Here is a 22,038-nt window from a genome sequence, read left to right as displayed (position 1 = left end):
CTATATATAGATGATCTGCTGGAGTACAAAGGGATATAAAGGATGAAAGTGTTTTAGATGATCATCCAAATGAAGATATGAATAGTAACATCCAAGGTCCTAGGTTCAAATCTTCGTAGGAGCATGAATTTCAAATTGGGTATTTGAGGGGCTAGATCTCCTACTTGAGCTAAGTTTCCAGAGTTTCTGAAATAAAAAAATAGCTGTATATATCCTCAACTGAATTGGATTGATTTGGGAGTGGGGCGGTTTTGGTTTGGATTCCTGTCCATTAGCAGACTTTTAAATAAAATTAAGACAGCATCAGAGGATCCAATTCATTGGAGGTGCGAATTTACCAAAGGATCAAGGTATACATGGATGGGGCTGGTTGCTGCTGACTCAGCTAGCTTAGCCGCGCCGCCCCCACTGAATCTAATTCCAGATCAAGAGATTAACCAGCCACGTCACTTCGATTAATTAATTTAGCTAATTAACCACACGGTTGTACTGACACAAGCACCCAAACAATAATCAACAAATAGAAACTAGATCCGGCTTACTCCCTAACTACTTCCTCGGGATTTGAGTGTTTAGTACCATTAATTTTTAAATATATATTTGATCATTCGTATTATTCATAATTAAGTTTATGTAGTTATAAAAAATATGTCATGCAAGCATGTTAACAATAACCCCTCGTCTCATTTATAAGTTACTAAGATAAATCGCCATAGTATGTAAAAAAAAATTAACGAGGTGTCATTTGTTAAAAATCAAAAGGAATTAGTATCATACTGCTTACGTGGCAAAAAGCAGGTGTATATACAAAACAAATGCACGCAGATGGTTTGGTCATGTGCCTGGGTGTATATACCGGATTAAGCTGGCTGGGCATATGCTGCGAATATGCCGCTTCCCTCAGTATATCCAATTTTTTTGTTAAGAGTACACCTCGAAACGTACACGAACACACATCATAATGCACACACATATACATAAACGTCCCTACCAAATGCTTAGTATTTTCGGATATGCACGTGTGTAAGGGGAAACTTCCCGGGTGAGACGTGCGAGTTATGATCCTAGAGATCAAACTCACGCGTCCGCGCGGCTAACCAACCAAGCACCGCTCGGTTCTCCAGCTTAGCTAGGCTGGCCATATCTCAGTATAACAAGTAACAAGCAGTAAAGCTTGCATATACTGCATATCGTAGCACATAGAACTCCATCCAAAATAAATTTAATTTCAAGATTAAATTTATACTTAAAAATAAGTTTATTTTGGCATAGAGAAAATATTATGTATATGCTTTTTGCACCACATATATATATATATATATATATATATATATATATATATATATATATGCACGATACATGTATATCTATAGTAGAAAAAAAACCGTGCATTGTAACAGGTAACGAATAAGTCATCATGGTGTGTGATAGCATTAGACGAATGAAACACTTGGAAAAAGGAGAATGTGTAAATTACTAAAAGATATATATAATGATGTTATCTATTATTGTTTTAAAATTATATTTCATAAATTATGTAGCCCGTGCTAATATATAGGAATTAATCTAGCTCTATACATAACAGTCAGCCAGGCTCAAGTGGAATGCATGCAGAACGTCCAGCCGGTTAATTTAACAGCTATATATCTTGGTTGCTGCAATAGGCGAAATTACGTGAGTAGCTTGTTCGAGTATATAATCGACTCGAATCGTAAATCGTCACAAAAGCGACGCAGCCGTTCAGAACTCACGTAACAACGAACGAACGGCACAAGCAACTTAATTATATTTTGCAATAATATTGATATGGTTTATAGCTAAAATAAATTTATTTTTCAGTTTTTAGATAAAATGTTTTGACTATTCATATTATTTGATTTTTTTGTGATTACTATTTTTATTGTTACTAGATGATAAAACATAGATAGTACTTTATGCGTGACTAATTTTTTTAAAATTTTTATATGAAATTTTTAGACAAGATGAATGGTTAAATTTGGGGCACAGAAATCAGAAAACAAGGTTATTATGGGAGATGTAGTAATATTCCTTTTATATGACTTGTGTATGCCATGGAGGCTGTAGAAAAAAAAAACATATATGGGTATGTTATACATACGTATAGACAGATGTCACACCTATAGCGGGCAGGATTTTCACGCGACAGCTATATATGAATTTAATTTATGCTCCGTAGGTATGTATACGATGAAGTGTCATTGAGATACGTAAACGGAAGACCATTCACGTGGCTGCATGACGAGCACGTGTTCAATTTTCCTTTTACACGGAAGAGATGCATGCATGTATATATGTCCCGATGACATATATTCCACGGTTAATTTAACTCTCACGTCACAGATATCGTACCAAAATTTTTATTGTTACTTAAATTTATATAAATTTTAATCAATTATACAACAATATATATTAATTAATAAAAAGAATCTAATTAAACATAACCAAAACATTTTACAATATAAATGCATGAGTACTGAAAGAAAGTTTGATACATGCACAATGTTATAGTCTAATTTAATAACGGACGGCTATATGGATAAACCAGTGTGAGTAGGTGTGGTAAAGGGCCTAAATTTTTTTATGTAAAATTTATTGGTTAGGATTTAAAATAGAGCGCACAAAGATTATATAGGTTTTCAAGCTAAAAATATTTAAGAGTTTAGCAGGACCGTGAAATAACCTAAGCCCAATGGGTCGACGCATACCATCCAACTAACCGTGTGTCGACGTGGCTGCCGGTCTGTTACACGAAAAGCTTATCACTGCTATGCAATTGTTTTCATAGGCGACTCATATAGAAATCGATTTTGCATATGCAATGTAGGCTGGCAGTGGCACAGTCTATATTTCAGTGATGTGAAAATATGGAAAAAATCTGGTTCACGCTTTCCAATCCATTGGAACTAGAGCCAACGATGATATAGATACAAATGCGCAAAATTTCAAACAGGCTATTGGCTGATCCATTTAACAATAGGGCCATTGCAGATAACAATTAAACCCATTTTGTGCTGTTTTTCTTTCCTGATTTAGTGGGCTGGCCTTATTTTCTGCGGGCTTTTATTTAGGCTGCTTTGTTCGAAAACAAACCGTGCATTTACTTTGGGATAACCTGATCCAAAACAACCACATAAAAGAGAAAACATTGTGCTTGCCTTCGTGGGCCCAATAATGAATAAAATTCGCAAAGTGATGTACATGCTTGATAAAATACTAGGGTTAATTGACGTTGATTTATATAGAATTTCTGCAATTAAATGCATGCTTGATATAATGTTTTAATCAATTCAAGATGCTTGACATGTAAAAACACATGAACAGCACAAAGAGAAACAACAGACCAACAAAACCGCCTGGACATGCAAACAGCAAACCCCTTGGTGATAGGCTTCATACAGTAGAATCATCTTAACAGAAGGCTTTGCTCTACAAGCTAACTATCATAGATGTGAGAAAAAATGATTTAAGTTGTATACCAGATCTTTAGTAATGTATTTAGCTATATCAGTAGCTATAATATAGCTATGAACAAGCATAATAATATTGATCTTAATACTGCAATACATACTTCATTGTTGTTTGTTTTACTGCTTGCCTTCAACTATGCTGATTTCTAACATATTGCAGCTGCCTTCTTTTCAGCCAATTTGGCTTAACCAATCCTCTATTTCCGTTAGCATGTTTTTTAAACTACTAAATGATATATTTTATGTGAAAATTTTTTATATAGAAATTATTTTAAAAGATCAAATACATCAATTTTTTAAATTTTTAATAATTAATACTTAATTAATCATATACTAATCATGTTTATTTTTTTCCGTATGGCTAATTGGCTTATGTAACCCTCACCGTAGAACAAGCCTGCATCAGACAATTAAAGAGGCACACATGAAGACTCATTAAAGAATTAAAGAAAGAAGACACTTTTCACAATAACCTTACATAGGAGTTGAAAACAAAAATTACCCGTTTCACCTATCAGAACTTCTCGTTCTCCTTATAGGGTTGGAGAGTCGGGGGCAATTACTTTAGGGCCTCTTCCCTAAGAATATTCAAACAAAATTTGGAGGAATTGAACTATTTTCTTTGAAATTCAGGTGATCTGAAGAGGGTCATATTGTCCATATGAGCCTTATGATTCAATCACCATTATATATTTACCCTATCTTTTCGCTTTTTCTTATATTTATATACCAAAATTTAAGTTTTTAGCTTTAAATTTGAAGTTCATTTTGAAGTTTTTTTCATTGAAATTTATTTTTCAGCATTGACTTTTAGATCGTTAAGAATATATATAAAATTTTATTCATAATTTATTTTTATTTGTAAATATACCGTTTGGCTTTTTTCATGAAAACAAACAATCATGGATGACTTGGGGTACCGAGCCCACCATACCGACTAGTATCACCTTGTACCTAGGTAGAATTGGTCTTGTATCAATGAGTATTTGTCTAGAATTGATGATGATGTAATAGACCTGGTACCTCGTGGGTACCAAATACCAACCGATATGACACTATACCCAATGAGAATTGGTGTGCTCTTCATGAGTAACGGTTCGGTACCAACAATGTAATATACAAGGTATGTGATGGGAATTGCTCTAGTACTAACAGCGATGAGTCCAATGCTGACGATGTAAGGATGTGTTTGGTTCTAGGGATGGGATTGGTTGGGACAGAGCCAACCCATCTATGGCTCTGTATGGTTGGTTGATGGGTGGGATGGGTTGGACCCAGGAGAGGAATATTCCTCCCAGATCCAGGTCCAACCCATCCCATCAAAACCGTGAGAGGGATCCGTCCCAGGACGACCACGACGCACAGTGGGGTGTTCATTTTATTTATTAAATTTATTTAAAATATATTACTTGTATAAATATACATTCAATTACTTTAGGTTATTCATATATTAATCCTATTATTTAATATTTTATTTTGGATATGACAGGTAATATTTATCCTATCTCATCGCTTCCAGCAAACAGAAAACATGTCCAACTCATCCATCCAACCAAACAGAAAAATAAAACCAACTCATCCTATAATCTAGAGATGGAGCCAACCCAACCCACCTCGTCTAGGAACCAAACGCATCCTAAAAGAATTTTGGTCATATGAATATGTAGGTACTAATATTAGTCCGTCTAGTCCATGGCTGGCACATGACACTAGCACCAAACAAACCTGGGTCTCTGCACAACCCATACATGCATGTCCATGTGCTCGAGCACTGTACTGCTACAGGCATGTATCCTACGTGTTTGGAACAAGATATTTATTTTTAGCCCCTTGTCTCATTAAATATTTAGATATTTATTATAAATAGTAAACGTAGATTATTAACAAAACTCATCCACAATCTTGGACAAATTCATGAGGCGAATTTATTGAGCCTAATTAATCCATGATTAGCCTATGTGATGCTACGGTAAATATACTCTAATTATGGATTAATTAGGCTTAAAAAATTCGTCTCGTGGATTACCACTTATTTATAAAATTAGCTTTTTTATTAGTCTATATTTAATACTTCAAATTAGTGTCCAAACATCCGATGTAACATGTAGCTAAAAAGTTTAGCCCCATCTAAACAACCCCTAACTCACTAGCTTTGTTGCATTAGTGCAGTAGTATTCGTGGGCGGTACTATGCCGTTTTCTATAGAAAAGTTGTTTTAAAAATCATATTAAGCTATTTTATATTTTTTAATAAATAATAACTAATTAATCATGTACTAATCTATTATTATATTTCCCACGCCAGATAACTAACCAGCCCTCTCACCCCAAACGAACACGGCCTAGGCATGGGATAGCTTGGGCTTAAGGCATACGTCTGGCTGAAAAATTGCATAATAAATTACTATTTAGTTAAAATTTATCTAAAAAAATTATATTTTATTGTTAAGCCCTAAACTTATAGTAAACCTGGTTCCGCCCGTGGTAGCAATGGTGCTGCATTTTTTTTACACCGTTGATATTAGTGACTAACTCAGCTATCGTGAATTACATGAAGCTGTAGGGAAGGCAAACATACGAAATGAATCGCGTCATTGAGAAAACATAGTCACATGCTCAACCTGGAGAGGGATAGTAGTGCTCGTCTCACAAGGATATCGGGTGGGACGGGTGGTGTGGCCGTTCTATTGCAAATTTGCAATCCCACATATTATTGTTGAAATAAAATATTTGTTTCGCCACATGTATTATGGAAAGATATATATACGAGAATGGCGCGGGCCATCTACTTCATGTTGCTCTTCCTCAATATTGCTTAGGGCACAGATCAAGGAGCAATCTCGCATGCGTGGCTTTCATAGGAGCCATCTTCTTCCTCGGGCTATAAGTCGATCGACAACCATTGTTCATCGTTGGAAATCAATTTGATCTTGTCTCTTGTTACATGCAAAACCGAGGTTGTTATCCAATCATATTCTTCTACTTCAGGGCCATGACAGTTTTGAGATGCCAAAACAATGTCTGAAAGGATCTCTGCAGATGACCAAAACAATGGCAGAAGGGACCTACACATGATCATCATCTACATCCCTTGAAATCTCTGGAATGAAAGAAACATGTACAATAATGTTTGAATGTGCCTGCACTTGCAGCCATTTAGTTACTAGCTCATGGTCAGATATCTGGGTATGCACAAATCTACTGTCGGTTTACGAAAAGATCTGAAATTTGAACACATTTGCTAAACTCACAAAAAAATTGAAATTTTAAGGAACAACAATTTCATGACATCCAGTTCAAAATTTCCACCCCTATTTTTTCGCTTCTGCTTATGCTCATGCTTATGATTCAAAATTTGAATTTTGAATCTTAAATTTAGAGTTAAATTTAAGTTTTTCACTGAAGCTTATTTTCCAGCGATAACTTTTAAATTGCTAGGAATACATATAAAAAATAGCTGTTGTTAAATTATTTGCGTTTGCAAATATACCATTGACTTTATTTTGATAAACAAACTAAACAATCACCACCTTCAAAGCGAAATTATACCCTGACCCCGGTGTTCTCCTGTTTGTTCTAGCCACAGCTTATCAGTGTGGCGCCAATTCTTGACATCGTCCTGGTCCTGGACAGAAAGTTTATGGGTAAAACTGTCGTCTGTTTTACTCCTTAAAACATTAAAGCGCTGACTGCGAGCAAGAAAGGGCTACACAGTCCACTGGTCGATCGTTAAAGCGCATTAATAACGCAACACTCCAGTATACGTGCAGTCTAATATTTTCTCTACTGCTTATGCTTCTCACCTAAAATTTTAAATTTTTAACTTTAATTTTGGAGTCAATCCTAGTATTTTTTTCCTCATTTTTTTATTTTTTTAATTTTAGATCATTAAGAACACATATATAAATATTTTATTTACAAATTATGTTTTATTTGCATATATATTGTATAAGCCAAATGATGAGAGTTGTGTACTATTCTCTTCAATTTTATAATTCTTGTCGTTTTGGATAATGCTATATTCAAAATTTTAAACATTGACTATTAATAACTTTTAAAATATATAGTTTAAAATTATTAGAACAATAGGTATAAAGATAAGTCATCAAGTGTGTCAAACATATATTTAAACAATCATGCAGTTGTCAAAACGATAAGAATTATCACGTTGAATCTAGTATCAGCCAACTCATCGTGAATCTCTTTGTTTATATGAATAAATTAATGAATTCTAAAACTGAGACCCGTTTGGTTCCCAAATTTTTTTCTCAAAAACATCACATCGAATATTTGAACATCTAAATAAAACATTAAATATACATGAATATTAAAACTAATTACATAGTTATGCGGAAAATCATGGGACGAATCTTTTAAGCGATTTGTCATAAGTGCTACAGTAACCAACATGTACTAATGATGGATTAATTAGACTCAAAAGATTTGTTTTGCGGTTTCTAGACGGAATCTGAAATTTGTTTTGTAATTAGAGTACGTTTAATACTTCAAATAAGTGTCAAAAACTTGATTTGATGTTTTTGCAAAAGCTTTTTGCAAACTAAATGAGTCCAGATAACACGGCGCCAGAACGCAATGGCTGCGGAAATGCAAGTTCCAAGTCATATTTGATATCTCCTCGCAGAATGTTTGTTTTGGTAGTCTCTCCGTTCATTATAAATATAATTTTAGATCGATGAATATAATGTATAATCGAGGGAGAATTAGAACATCTTGTATTATAAAATGCAGGCAATTAATACATATTAACTGCCGTGCACTTTCATGAGAACCGCCGCCACTGCCGATGGGACTGGGAGTGTCACGTCCCGACCCTAGGAACCCCCTAATGCCGGGTCCGTGCTCTAAGAGATCAAGATTTTCCTCACACAACCTACACATATCTTTTCTGCGCACTTTGTGCTCACTCATACGCACTCAAGACTTTGTCCTCACTCATGCGCACCCGGGAATAACTTCCTGGGTGACCTTTCTGCGCACTTTGTCTTCACTCATGCGCACCTAGGAATGACTTCCTGGTCAGCCACCCAGGAATGACTTCCTGGTCAGTCACCCAGGAATGACTTCCTGGTCAGTCACCCATCCCAAGATTGCTTCAGACCAAGCACACTTAATCTTAGATTTCTCTCGAGATAAGCTTCCGAAAAAAGTTACAATATTCTATTAAGTTCTAATAAACCTTGGACTGAGATGTTACAGTGAGTACGGACTGCACACGCACTCCGGCAAAGAAGAGGAGAGGGGGAAGCATCGTCCGCGTGGAGAAGGGAAGCGGGTGTTCGGCGGTGACATGCAGGCACCGTACCCGTGGACATGAGAGCTTCGGCGACGACGCACTTGTGGAGAAGAGAGGGATGCTGTAGTGTGTTTGGTTGGGGCTGGTTACGAGCGTTGGAGAGAGTAATTTGGTCTTTCTAAAAATACTTACAAGCAAAAGGATGCATACACCCACGTATTTGATGGAGACTCTATGGGAGGGATATGCAAGGGTTCCAAATGAAATTTTGAGCGTACACAAGGAATCGGCTATTTTTTAGACGCATATAAGAGATTGAATGAGTTTTGAGGTGTACATGGGGAATTTTTCCTTTTTAAAATTTTAGGGGTTTACGGCTTTCTCCTTTAATTTTTATGATATAATAGAACATATTTGTTTATACTACCACATCAACTACTAGTAAAATATATTTTTTATTGATAGTACAACCCTATATCTACTGATAAATAATAATACCGATAGTATTCTACTACTGGGAGAGAATAGATAGTACTGTAGATAATGTCTTCAATTTTACTGTATGCCAAATTATAACTGCAATAATGAGCTCACTGCCATGACAACCAGATAAATTTGGTTGCATTAGGCCACCTCCAATGAGTATCTAATGCTATTTGTAAGATACACTATACAATTTTTTAATAGGAGAGAGATAGCTATCTCTTAATCAAGATATAGTCTCTTGCACATAGTTTAATGTCAGGTGAGAATGAATTATATGGTCATTTGTATTATGAGCTATTTGCTAAGAGCTAGACCATTGAAAAAGTTATCTCTTAGAATGCTTAGAGATAGTATGCTACAACAATTAGCCTAACACACCTATCGGCGCGCCATGAACCTTGTGCTACATAGATGGAGTAAAAAAATTATCATATTTGCATATTTAAATCAAGAGTAAAATATATGGTCCGTCTTTAAATTAGGAGAGAATGTTATTTAGATTTATAAACTTAAAAATTACACATCTAACTACTTAAACTTCAGAGCAGATGTATTTACATCCGTAAACTAAAAATTTGCACATCTTGATCCATCATCTTTGTTTAATGAATCGTAGTAGGTTCAAACCTCATTTCCCATGTTGGTAGCACACTTACAAACAACTCACTCCATGACAAAAGAAAATCCGAATAATAGCAATTTCATTTGTGCTATAGTAGCTCCATGTAATCCGCAAAAATTTCCTAATCCTTTGCCTTCCACAGTAGCTAGGGTTAGTGGGTAGGTGACAAAGTGCGGAATTTGGGGAGCGGCCAGAGACTATAGCGGGGTAATTGAAATTATTGCGACACTTTTTGTTACGGAAGAGGTTGTTTGCAACTGTGCGCTTACATGGAATGACACATCCGTGGTCAACTTTAGCCAAGTAAGGTTTGGATAGGCTATGATTCAAAAAACCAAGATAGTGGACCTTGATATACATATTTTAATTTTATGGATCTAAGTAACATCCGCTCCTATGGACATCCATGTATTTTACTCTTCAATCTATACATATCCTCTAGCTAGCTAGCTTTCTGGGCTGTGCATGTGATTTATGAAGCACGGAACAAAACTCACATGCATGGTTGGGGAGCATTTTATTTTATTCCTATATGTCCACATCTTTGCTTCTTTCCTTCCCCCAAATTAATATATACTATATGTCGGTAGGCTAAAATATATAGGACAGAGTATAAATAAGTGGTATCATCATGGGATGATTTTCCTGAAAATTCTACGATGGGTGATACGAGATTATATGTTTGATTTTCTAACACGTTTGATTAGGTGATATAGAAACGTTCATGTTTTGAGGCTTTCGATCAACTAGCATGTCTAGTCATTATCGACCATACTGTCACATAATCATGCTCACCATGAAGGTTTTGCTACTCAAAAAGTTCAAGAAATTCAGAAGAATAAGAAAAATGCAATATTCTTCATTGTAGATTAATAATTAAGCTCTCTGATTTTGGGTTACACGAATCAATCTAGTGGCAAAATTGTGACGGTTGAATAATATAGGGGCTGCTAGACATGGGGATCCTATCCCAAGCGTCTAGCATGGGACTGCGGCGACGACGATTGGTGTACTGCTCCGTAGCTGTTTTTCTGACCACTATTCCGGTAGCAAACAAGACACTCGCGCGCTTCTGCATGTGACAAGCTCCTCTGCTCGGTGCCGACCGTGCTCCTCGCCATCGCGACGCCGATTTCCTGCCGCCGCACTCCTCGCCGTTGTGACGCCGATTCCTGCCAATGCAACGCTCCTCGCTGCCGATGCCTGTCGCTCATGCGCCTCTCGCCGCCTAATTGCTGCTCGGTCTTGTGTGCCTCCACGCACTCAACCTCGGTCAACGGCACCTACGAGGAGCGCATCCGCTGTAGGCAGTTGCACGAACAGGCTTCCGGCGATTCCTGCTCGATTTCACGCACCTTTGCACCCTCAACCTCGCTCAATGACGCAAACGAACAAAGAAAGAGTTGTGATACTTGTGGATGTGTTTGGTTTGTGCTCACCATATGTTTGATGAAATGTCTAGGTAACATGGTGCCCCAGGTAACAGGCTTGGTAACATGGGTGTAACTTGAAGGGTACGAGACTTGGTAACATGGTCCTCCCAGATAACAAGCTTGGTAACATCGGTGCTACTTGAAGGGTACCAGGCTTAGTAATATGGTCATATGATACTAGGTATTATACATGATACATATGAGGTACCATGTTACTTGACCATAGTACCAAGTTGGTACCTTTCAAGTATCAACCATGTTACGTACTATGTTACCTATGTGATTTCTATGAGTATCAACTGGTTTTAAAACAAAGTAACAAAAAGCAAAGTGCGGTTCCATGTGTCTCATATTTGTTATGTTATGTTGAGTCACACAAGGGAAGTACATGATACTCATTAGGTATTATCAAGATGGTACTTTGTGGGTATTATACATGTGCCTCAATATTAACAGACATGATATCACTAGTTTTAGACATGATACTGTTCAGGTATTGTACATAGTACATATGAGATACCATGTTGCCTGACCATTGTACCATGTCTGATACCTTGAGGTATCATACATGTTACATGTAATATACCAATTCATCCTTACTCTCTTCTTTAAGCATCCTATCTATGGCATTGCATAGCGAAGTCTCTCTGTCATTTTCTTTGAACTTATTCTTTAAGCTAAGATCCATCTCTCTTGAAACTCCATAAGGCATATGCCCATCTGGTACGCTGCCACCACCACTATCGTTTGTTGCTATCATTCTAATCTCTATCCCTCATCCATCCTTGTGAAGGATCTCTTGAAATCTGTTGATTCATCGTAAGAAAGGAGGAGAATAAGGTAAGAAATCTTGAATTGCTGGAGGGGATGGTGTGTCATCGTCGTCGTCGCAGCCACCACCGCCATCGCCATCATCGCTGTAGCCGCACCGTTGCCGTCACAGCCGCAGCCAGTGTTGTCGGCGCTGCCGCAGCCATCGCCATCGCTGTCGCCATTGCAGCCACCATCGTCGTTCATATCGCCGTCGCCGCCGCTATAGTCGCCTATATACATATATATATATATATATATAGACAGAGGTGGAGTGAGTAATAGAGACATGCACGGGGTGGCATGCAATAGGCTGGTGCAGCTTACGGCCGAATTGCACACGCTTATGGTTTAGCTAGTAGCTATATAGTGATTCCATCGATGGTATACCATGTCGTAGCATTTCTGAATAATATAAGCAAAACCAACCAAAAACGATGATGTCTACTTAATATATATAACTAGGGATGCCCTTCGGTTATCCCTAGCGACGACATCCATAGCCTGGGCCTAGCCTATGACATTGGTACCAGTACTAAAATTTCTACCAATCACCGACTTCTAGCACTAAAATTTCCCACCAATTCATCTCCTCAACTATTCAAAAAATTTCACCCATTTATTTCTATCAATTTTTCTATAATATAGTGCAGTTCTAAAAAAAATATTATATTATGGGATAGAAGACGTACATTGTACTAAGTTCCATCATCTAGGAAAACACCCCTAAATTGACCAATAATTAGACATGGCAAATTCACTTCATATCTTAGTTAACAATTTAAGTGATAGTTGGTCATGCCGCCAGTAACCGTTGCCAAGAGAAAATTCATCAATCGCCTGTCGCAATCCTTGGTCCACATGCTAGTGAGACATTATATGGTCGTGGACCAACAAAAGAACAGATCAACTTTCACGTAAAAATTAATAAGGATGTTATTATCGTCACATCTACCAAAGTTCACTCATTGTGACAGTTGTCATTCCATCTGAAATATCTCTCCCCATTTCCCATCTTTACTTGAACAGACATTTTGCCCTGAAGGTAATTAGAAGTGAACTAGAAATGGTCGGTATCAGGTATTGATACATCACGGTGCACCGAAAAATCTTCCTACTTTCTCAAATGTATCCTACGTTGGTAAGAACTGGGATTTCTGGAAGTCGCTAGTTTTGAAACAAATCCATCAAGAGGACATAATTCGTGCAACAGCAGTTACCGCCACGGTAACCATGGTAACCGTGACCTCCACTGGGAGACGATAACCGCACGACCACGGTAGGGACCGACAAATTTGACGAGAATTCAAAAAATTTAAGGAAATTTAGCAAAAAAAAGATATATATGTGGTAGAGGTTGATTTATAGTATAGTTTTATATGCGAAATAGATGAAAAATTGTATTTCCTAACTATGTAAAAATTCATAGTGGAAAATGTCAACAAAAAAGGAAAATCGCACTATTTATTGCAAGGCCCATCACATTATGCACATCCTGAAAAATATTTGGACATCATATTATGGATAATATTTGGTATTATATAATGGGCACTAGTTTATTTGAACACTTGCCTTGTATTGTACTATGGATTGCATCATGGACACTATTTATCCTATGATCTATGAACACTAGTTTATTTATGATTCTTCCTACTATTTATTATGTGAAGCGTATTTCCAATATCACTTGCATTGTGCAATAATTATGACTTATCGTTTATCATGTATATATTTGTTGCAATGTCATGAATTTAATAAATGTCATGCTGATTTTTTTTGAAAAATAAGTACTAAATGTCACAATTATAGCTATCTACTATTTTTCTAGTTTTCTTACAATTTTACAGTTTGTTCAGATTTTTTTTCAATTTTCTACCTTCGGATCATGCTTGCCACGGTTTTGACTTAAAAAGCTGCGGTAACCATGTATTTTGAATTCATAAATTTTAAATTCAAAATTGTTGTGACATCCACGGTTTCCACGGTTACCGTGCGGCAAACCCTCCTCCACTAGTTGCGGTCAGAGCTCGAGGGGCAGCTTCGATGACTATCCTTCGGAGCATTGTAATGGGAAACCGGTCGACAATAGTGTCCACTGTTTTTCTGAAATTTGAAATGAAAGATTGTGTCAGTAGGTGTCAGAATTTTGGGACTCGTTCTATTGGTTTTTTTAGCTGCAAACATTTTAGAGCAAGTTCAATAGTATAGCCAACTACTAGCTCCAATTTATCTATAGCTAATTCATACAATAGTTATTTATAAAACATCAATACATGGTCCCACATGTCATACACATATTTTGCCTTGTAGTCCATGTGCAGCTGGCTACGAATTAGTAACCAACCTCTCTTTTCTCTCCTCTTATCTCTTTAAAATATGCTTATAGCTGGCTTATAGCCTGCTATTGTACCTGCTCTTACACGACCGAGCATCGTAATGGGAAACCGGTCAACAATAGTGTCCACTGTTTTCCTGAACAGTTTGAAATGAAAGATTGTGTCCGTAGGTGTCAAAATTTTGGTACTAGTTCTATTTGTTTTTAGCTGCAAACATTTTACACGACAAATGTTGCTTGCTGCCATAGGCCGCCAGGTGCAATAATTGTTATAGGCCAAACAATCTATGGAGCTGTATAGTAGAATTTTGGTTTTGTGTTACGCTAGAATTAGTTGTCTGTTTATAGTTATGTAAGGACGATGTGAGGTAAACTTTAACCTGAATTTGTAATTTATAATATTATAAGACATTGAAATATATAAGAAACTATTCAACTGACGGTGTGTTGCAACTGAACCTGATGATCATTCTAACACGCCAAAATACTAAATTCAAAAATAAAAAATATTAGAAATTTTAAATTTTCGAATAAATTTCAATTTCTATCTTGTGTTCCAAGTCTTCATTTTGGAGTTCTCGCAGTTTGGCCAATGACAAAATTTCAAATTAAAGCCATGTATATGAAGGAAATTTAATGAACCTTTCGTAGCGCAAGTTTGAACCTCATCAGCCATAATAAAAGCACATGGTTTCTTCTCTATATATCAATACTAGTACGTATGTGTAGTTCACTCATTCTTCGAATATATCCATTTCTTTGCGTGTTGAATTTCCCGTTCAGCCGCCAGAAAACAATATAGAATATATTGATCAATTGGCAATACGTAGGAATGAGTGGCACTAGGAAGAAACCACATAGTCTAGAAACGCCCGCAGTGGTTCGTGTTGAGATTAATGTTAATTCTCTCAATATAATGTCCAGACGATTACGCGTCAGCAGCAACATGCAATATGAAGACCACACATGTTGCCACTGCCGACGACAGTGTCTGAAAACATACAAAGAGACAAGAACCCATTTGGTTAATTTTCAGTAAAATTGTTCAATCAGTGATGGTGACCTTAAGTAAAGCACCCCAACCGCATATTACCCTCCTCCCTATGTTTAAAAAAAATCTGAGTAAAGCCAAAAAATCATTCTTTTATCTAAACACAAAGGTGTGAGATATCTATTTATAAGCAGGAGGATGCAATTCTGTAGCGTCCGGTTAGCATAATTGGACCTTATCCATGTGCAGCATCTCATCGGTATATTACAACTGCCCTTATAGAGAAAGAGAAAGGATTTTTATTTGTTGAAAATATATGGTATTGGTTGTAAATTCTCTCCTGGATATCTGTATATCTGCATGTGTTATGAACGATTGAACTTTCTATACTTCATAACTTGATTTGATTTAACATTACAATGAGATCAACATGAACCCTTCAAAGTATTCACGGTTCATTTCAAGAAGATAAACTAATGAAGCTTCCATTTCATTTCCATTCTAGCATTGTTTCTTGAATTAAAACTGAAATTTCAGGGATCCTAATTTTCTGGGGACATGTGTCGTTGTCCACTTTGCACATGCACATATAGGGGCTGTTTCTAAACTACACATTCAAACACGATTTATAACATTTATTCTATGCTAAAAAAATTGGGATGCACGCTTTTTACCCCAAACCTTAGGTAAGTGGCAAATCGAAATTGTAAGAATCAACAAATGGTAAAGTCATGTGTTGTAAATTCTTTCTCTACATTAGAAGAAAGTATATATTATAATAGAAAAAAATTCCATTATACTCTCCAAACTAATTGATTGGACCAGTTAACCTCTTAAATTTTTTTGACTTATCTTAACCCCTAAACTATAGAAAATACTTGACTTCACTACTTAACAACATTTCTCCTTATTGCTATTGTTAATACATGATGTATTTTAAGCTGATTTTTTTAAGCCATGGATGACACCATTACCAGTGTTTAAAAATATTTTCATTTTTTAATGAATATTTGCTTTAGCTTTAAAATATTGATGTTTAAATCAATCTAAGGTGCTTTAAACCTAAATAGTTTGAAAAATTCTAAAAGATTGGTGAGATGTAAGTTGCAATGTGTCTATCGTCTTAACAAAATTGCAATGAAAACTATGAATAATATAAAGAGAAAGAAAGTAGTAGTAGGGTTGGAGAGTAATGGTGGTCATTTTCAATAGGTCGGGGTAATAAAATGGACCAAAAGATAGTTTAGGGAGTTAAGTGATCTAGGGAGTAAAATGGACTTTTTCAGTTACAATAATGTTTATGGTGTCATTTATTAAATAGCCAAAATACTGGAGTGCATTTTGGAAAAGCCATCAGTTAAACTATGGTGTTCTAAAGCAAATGCTACAAATCATATGTATTGTGTACATATGAGGCTACAATAGCGCTTTAGTTTTGTAAATTTTAGGTGTTTTAAAACGTCCTTATTTATTTTTTCTAATCCAATAAAATAGATTTATTTATATTACCACATCAACTACCAGTAAAATATATTCTTTATTGGTAGATGGTACAACCCTAAATCAGTGATTGGTAGATGGCACACCAGTCGGATCGCCATGAACCTTGTGCAACATATATGGAGTATGAAAATGTCATATGTGCATATTTCAATCAAGAGTAAAATAAATAGTTGGTTCTTAAATTAGAGAGCGGATGTAATTTATATCCATAACTTAAAAAATTGCACATATAGATACTTAAAACTTGAGAGTGGATGTCATTTACGTCCATAGACTTAAAAATCAGGGACAATTTCGTTCCTGCCATGATTTTTAAGTCTAATATTGATTTTAGCCCTCCTTTTTAGGGTTTTCGTTTTTGCCCCTTTTTTTTAACCAAATGAACCGTTTGCCCCTATTTTGGATGGAAGTTATGTTGACTGTTAGTTGACCAATATATTTAGTTTAACAAATAAAAGATTTTATTCCTAAAATAATTAATGACGAACCTACCCCTGTTTCAAAAATTATAAGTTTTTAAACGTGTCATTTGAATTCATAATATATTGCTTTTGTATATTTCTATGAAATTTATAATTTTTTTAAAAAAATTGACATAATTTTAAACTCTGTCAAATATTTTAAAAAAATTACAAGTTTTTAAACATGTCATTTGAATTAATAATATATTGCTTTTGTATATTTCTATGATTGAACAGATGGTAACAACACAAATGACTAAAAAGACAAGGGTAAAATAGTCCTTTAACATGTCATTTAACACCGTTAGTCCTTTCATCCAAAGGAGTGGCAACTGGTGTGCTCAATTCAAAAAAGTAAGGGCAAAAACAAAAACCCTAAAAAAGAGGGGCAAAATCAGTATTAGAACCTGAAACAGGGGCAGAAACGAAATAGCCCCTAAAAATTACACATCTAGATCCACTATCTTGTTTTAGTGAATCATAGCTGGTCGAAAACCATATTTTCCCGAAGTTAATCGCTGACGTGGCATTTTACGTATGTAACTCATTTACAAACAACTCCCCCATGACAAAAAAAAAGTATCAGAATAATTGTAATTTACGCCGTGATAAAAGGTACAGTGTAATAAGTTCCAGCATCTAGGAAATCACCCCTAAATTGACCTGGCAAATTCATTTCATCTCTTAGTTGACTTGGCTACAACACTACAGCAAAATTGCGAATCGCTGACGGCCAAATCACAAAGTGGCAGATCGCCATGCCACCAGCGACGGATGGCGAGAGAAAGTTCATCGATGGCCTGTCTCAACCCTTGGTCCACATGCTAAGGAGACATTATGGTTACGGACCAACAAGAGAACAGATCAACTTTGATGTAAAAATTAATAAGGATTTTATCGTCACATCTACCACTGTTCACTGATTGCATGTGATATTGTCAGGCTACATGCTTCCCCTCTACGTAAATATCCAGCTCATTCCATCTCAAATATCTCTCCCTATTCCCCCTCTTGCCTTGAACATACATTTTGCCCTGAAGGTAATTAGAAGTAAACTGGGAATGATCGGCATCAGGCATTGATACGCCATGCTGAAAGAGTTTACTACTTTCTCAAATGTATCCTACATGGGTAGGAAGAAGTCTGTAAGTCACCAGTTCTGTAAGGACACCATCAGAGGGATATGATTATTGCTGGCAGCACTATAATGGGAAACCAATTGATAAGAGTGTCCACCGTTTTCTTGTACAGATTTTAAATGACAGATTATATCAGTAGGTGTGAGAATTTGGGGACTCGTTTTCTTGTTTAGGTGCAAACTTTTTACACATCAAGTGTTGCTCGCTACCTATGGTTAAACCGGTAGGTGCTGTAATTGTTGGGCTGAACAATCTATGGAGCTGTAGTATGATTTTGGTTTTGTGTTAGACTAGAATTAGTTATCTGTTTATAGCTATGTAAGGATGATGCGGAGGTAAACTTTAACCTGAATTTGTAAATTATAATATTTTAAAAATATATAAGCAACTATTCAGCATTTCAGCTGCCAGTGTGTTGCAACTGAACTTGATGGCCATTGTAACATGCCAAAATATTAAATTCATAAATAAAAAAATATTAGAAATTTTATATTTTCTAATAAGTTTGAATTTCTCTCATGTGTTCCAAGGCCTCCTTTTTGGAGTTCTTGTAGTTTGGTTGACGACAAAATTTCAAAGTAAGGCCATGCATATGAAAGGAATTTAATGAACCTTTCTCAGTGTAAGTCTCAACCGCATCAGTTGTAATAAAAGCAGAGTACTTCTTCTCTATATATCTATATATCAGTACTAACTAGCTAAATATCCATGCGTTACAATGAGATTTTAAGAAAAGAATTCATCATGCGTATATGAATTTGTTGTTTAAGACTTGTGCAGACCTAGGGATAGATTGAAGATTGGTTCATTCCAACTGAGAATGGTACATATTGTTAACTTTATGCTTGATAAGAATTTTCTGCAGCGGTCTTGGTCATTTAGTGAACCAGCACTCTAGATGAAGTGAACATTATTAGAATATATAAACCTATTTTAATAAGAATTTGTTGGTCAAAGTTCAAAGTTTTTAACCAATTCTTATACTACTAGCTAGCTGAATGTATGTGCTTTGTAAAGAATAAAAACATATTATGTTATTACTAGAATAAATAGAAAAATATTTTTCACAAAATATGTTTTTTATATAGGAAATATCAATATTAATTTGATTTTATGTGGGTATCCATCTATATTTGATTGATTTTTTAGAAGTTAAGGCCGTAAATTGTAAAAATGCAATGGGAGTAGATCACCGCCAGAGGCTTTTATGGTAGTAAAGATAGGTTAAATATTTGTGAGCAGAGAGTAACTTGGAACAAAAATGATCACGAGGAACTGAATTGACAAATAAACCATCTGTTTGTCTATAAGAATAAAGCTGATGGTGATTGGAGCACACACAAAACTGAAAAATATGATGGAGAACAATACATCTCAGTTCTTTTTTTGCGAGGGACAATACATATTAGTTCAGTAACAAATGAGCCAACATTACATTTGAATGAGCTATACACACACCTCTTCAAGAGAAGAGCAAAACACAAAAGAAGTAAAGAACACTAGACAATCTTCATCCTGTTGACCAGCCAGCTGCCAGGAGAGTAGCATTTGAACCCAGCAAGCAGCAGCCCATAGTTATCTGGTATCAAGAGCGGAATCAAGAAGAAGAGGAATAAGAAGAAGATTTACCAGCTGGATTAAGCACTACTGGTTTCCATGGCCATCGCCGGCGCGCGACGGAGCCGCTTTGGGGTGCACATTCTTCTCCATGAGCCCAAACATGCCGCCGCCTCTACTCCTGCGCGCCGGCCAAAGCTGCCTTCTTCTCCCCTGCAGAGCCAGCGACGGCGACGCCACTGCCGCCCTCCTTCCTACCAGCCGCTGCCCCCGCCGCCTCCATGCGCCTTAGCTTCTCCCCGTAGGCGTTCTTGAGCACGTACACCTAGGGATGAAAACGGATCGAATACGGTCGAAAATTAGCTATATCATATTCGTTTTCATTTTTTTTTTCGGAATCAGAATCAGAATCAGATACTCGGCTATGAAAAAGGAATCGAATACAAATACAGAGCGAATATGAATCGATACTAGTACGGTGATGAATATCAATCGGAATATAAAAACCTCTTAAACTAAAATTCACATATCGTTGAAGAAATATAACTTATTAATTTTTAATACAAGTATATAACTCATCAATATTTTTAAAAATAAGTAATTACTAATACCATAAAAAGAAATATATGTGGCGGTTGTAGGGTTATGGACGTCTAGAATGCTTGAAGCTAGTTAGTCAGAACCAGCTAAGGTTAACACTGGTTGGACCGTTGGGATTAACTTCTTTACGTTGAGCTGATTAAATTGAACGGTTGATGCAATGGTTCGGATATCCGAAAAAAAATCCGGATAGTATCCGACCGTTTTCCGAATCCGATAGATATCACTCTTTCTGTATTCTTTTTCATATCCGAAGAGAGAAATCCGAATTCGATTCCGAATCTGAAAATTTTCGGAACTATCTGATCAAAGTTATCTGAATCCGAAAAATGATCCGGTCGAACGGAAATTATCCGAATCATTTTCAACTACGTACGCCTCCATGAAGTCTCCACCCATCATGGACGTCATCTCCAAAAACTTCTAACCAATCACCTCTTTGCTTCATCTCATCGTCCTCAAATATAGTATCTGTGCGGCTGCATGGTAGCTACTCGACCGCCAACAAAACCTGATCGATCAAGAGAAGTCGCCGGGGCACGGCCACCGGCCCAGAGAGAGCAAACATGGTGGTGGTGGGAGGGGGGGCGGAGGTTGCCAGAGCGCGGAAGGAGCGGCGGGTGCGGGCGGTAGGTGGCTAGGAGGTCGTAGGGGTGCAGCGGCTGTCCCAGAGAGAGCAAACATGGTGAAACAGGGGGCAGCCGGGAGGTGACCAGGGCGCGCCGCGGCTAGCCGGAGGTTACCGAAGCGCAAAAGGAGCGGCGGGCAGATGAAGGCTGTCGGGGCACACGGCAGGGCGGCGCGGTTGGGAGGTCATCGGGGCATGGAAGTAGCGATGGTGGGGAAGGGAAGGAGCAGTGGGCAGCCGGCCAGAAAGCACTGTTCATGGGGACGCATTCCAGGCTTCCACCGACAAGCCAATCTAGCCCACATATGAGCGATTGCTAGTGGTCATGGGAGACTCACTGCCACCGGCCACCAGGCCCACCACCGCTAGCAATCTCTACAGGAGTATAGATACATATGAGTCGTTCCCTTGTTCTTCAAATATATCCATTTATTTGCCTATTTAATTTCTCATTTACCCGTCATAAACCAAAATAGAACATATTGATCAATAGGGCAGTACGGTATGAATGAGTGGTATTAGGAAGAGATCGCATAGTCCTAGAAACGCCTACAGTGGTTTGTGTTGAGATTAACGATAACTGTGTAAACATATCGTCCACATGATTAGATAGCAGCAGCAGCATAAAAACCACACGTGTTAACAATGCTGCCTACAAAGTCTCAAAATATCCAAAGAGACAAATATCCATTTGGTTAATTTTCAGTGTAATTGTTCAATCGGGGACGATCT

At 36.9% G+C, this 22,038-nt stretch overlaps 1 pseudogene; it reads right to left on the bottom strand.

Moving 5' to 3' along the window:
* Nucleotides 1-20,158: 20,158 nt before the first annotated feature.
* On the bottom strand, nucleotides 20,159-21,089 carry LOC121055709 (annotated as a pseudogene).
* Between the last annotated feature and the right edge of the window lie 949 nt (nucleotides 21,090-22,038).

This window comes from Oryza brachyantha, chromosome 11, assembly GCF_000231095.2.
Source record: "Oryza brachyantha chromosome 11, ObraRS2, whole genome shotgun sequence".
NCBI classification, from domain to species: domain Eukaryota; kingdom Viridiplantae; phylum Streptophyta; class Magnoliopsida; order Poales; family Poaceae; genus Oryza; species Oryza brachyantha.
Note: the sequence above shows the minus strand (reverse complement) of the source record. Positions and strands in the feature narration are given on the sequence as shown.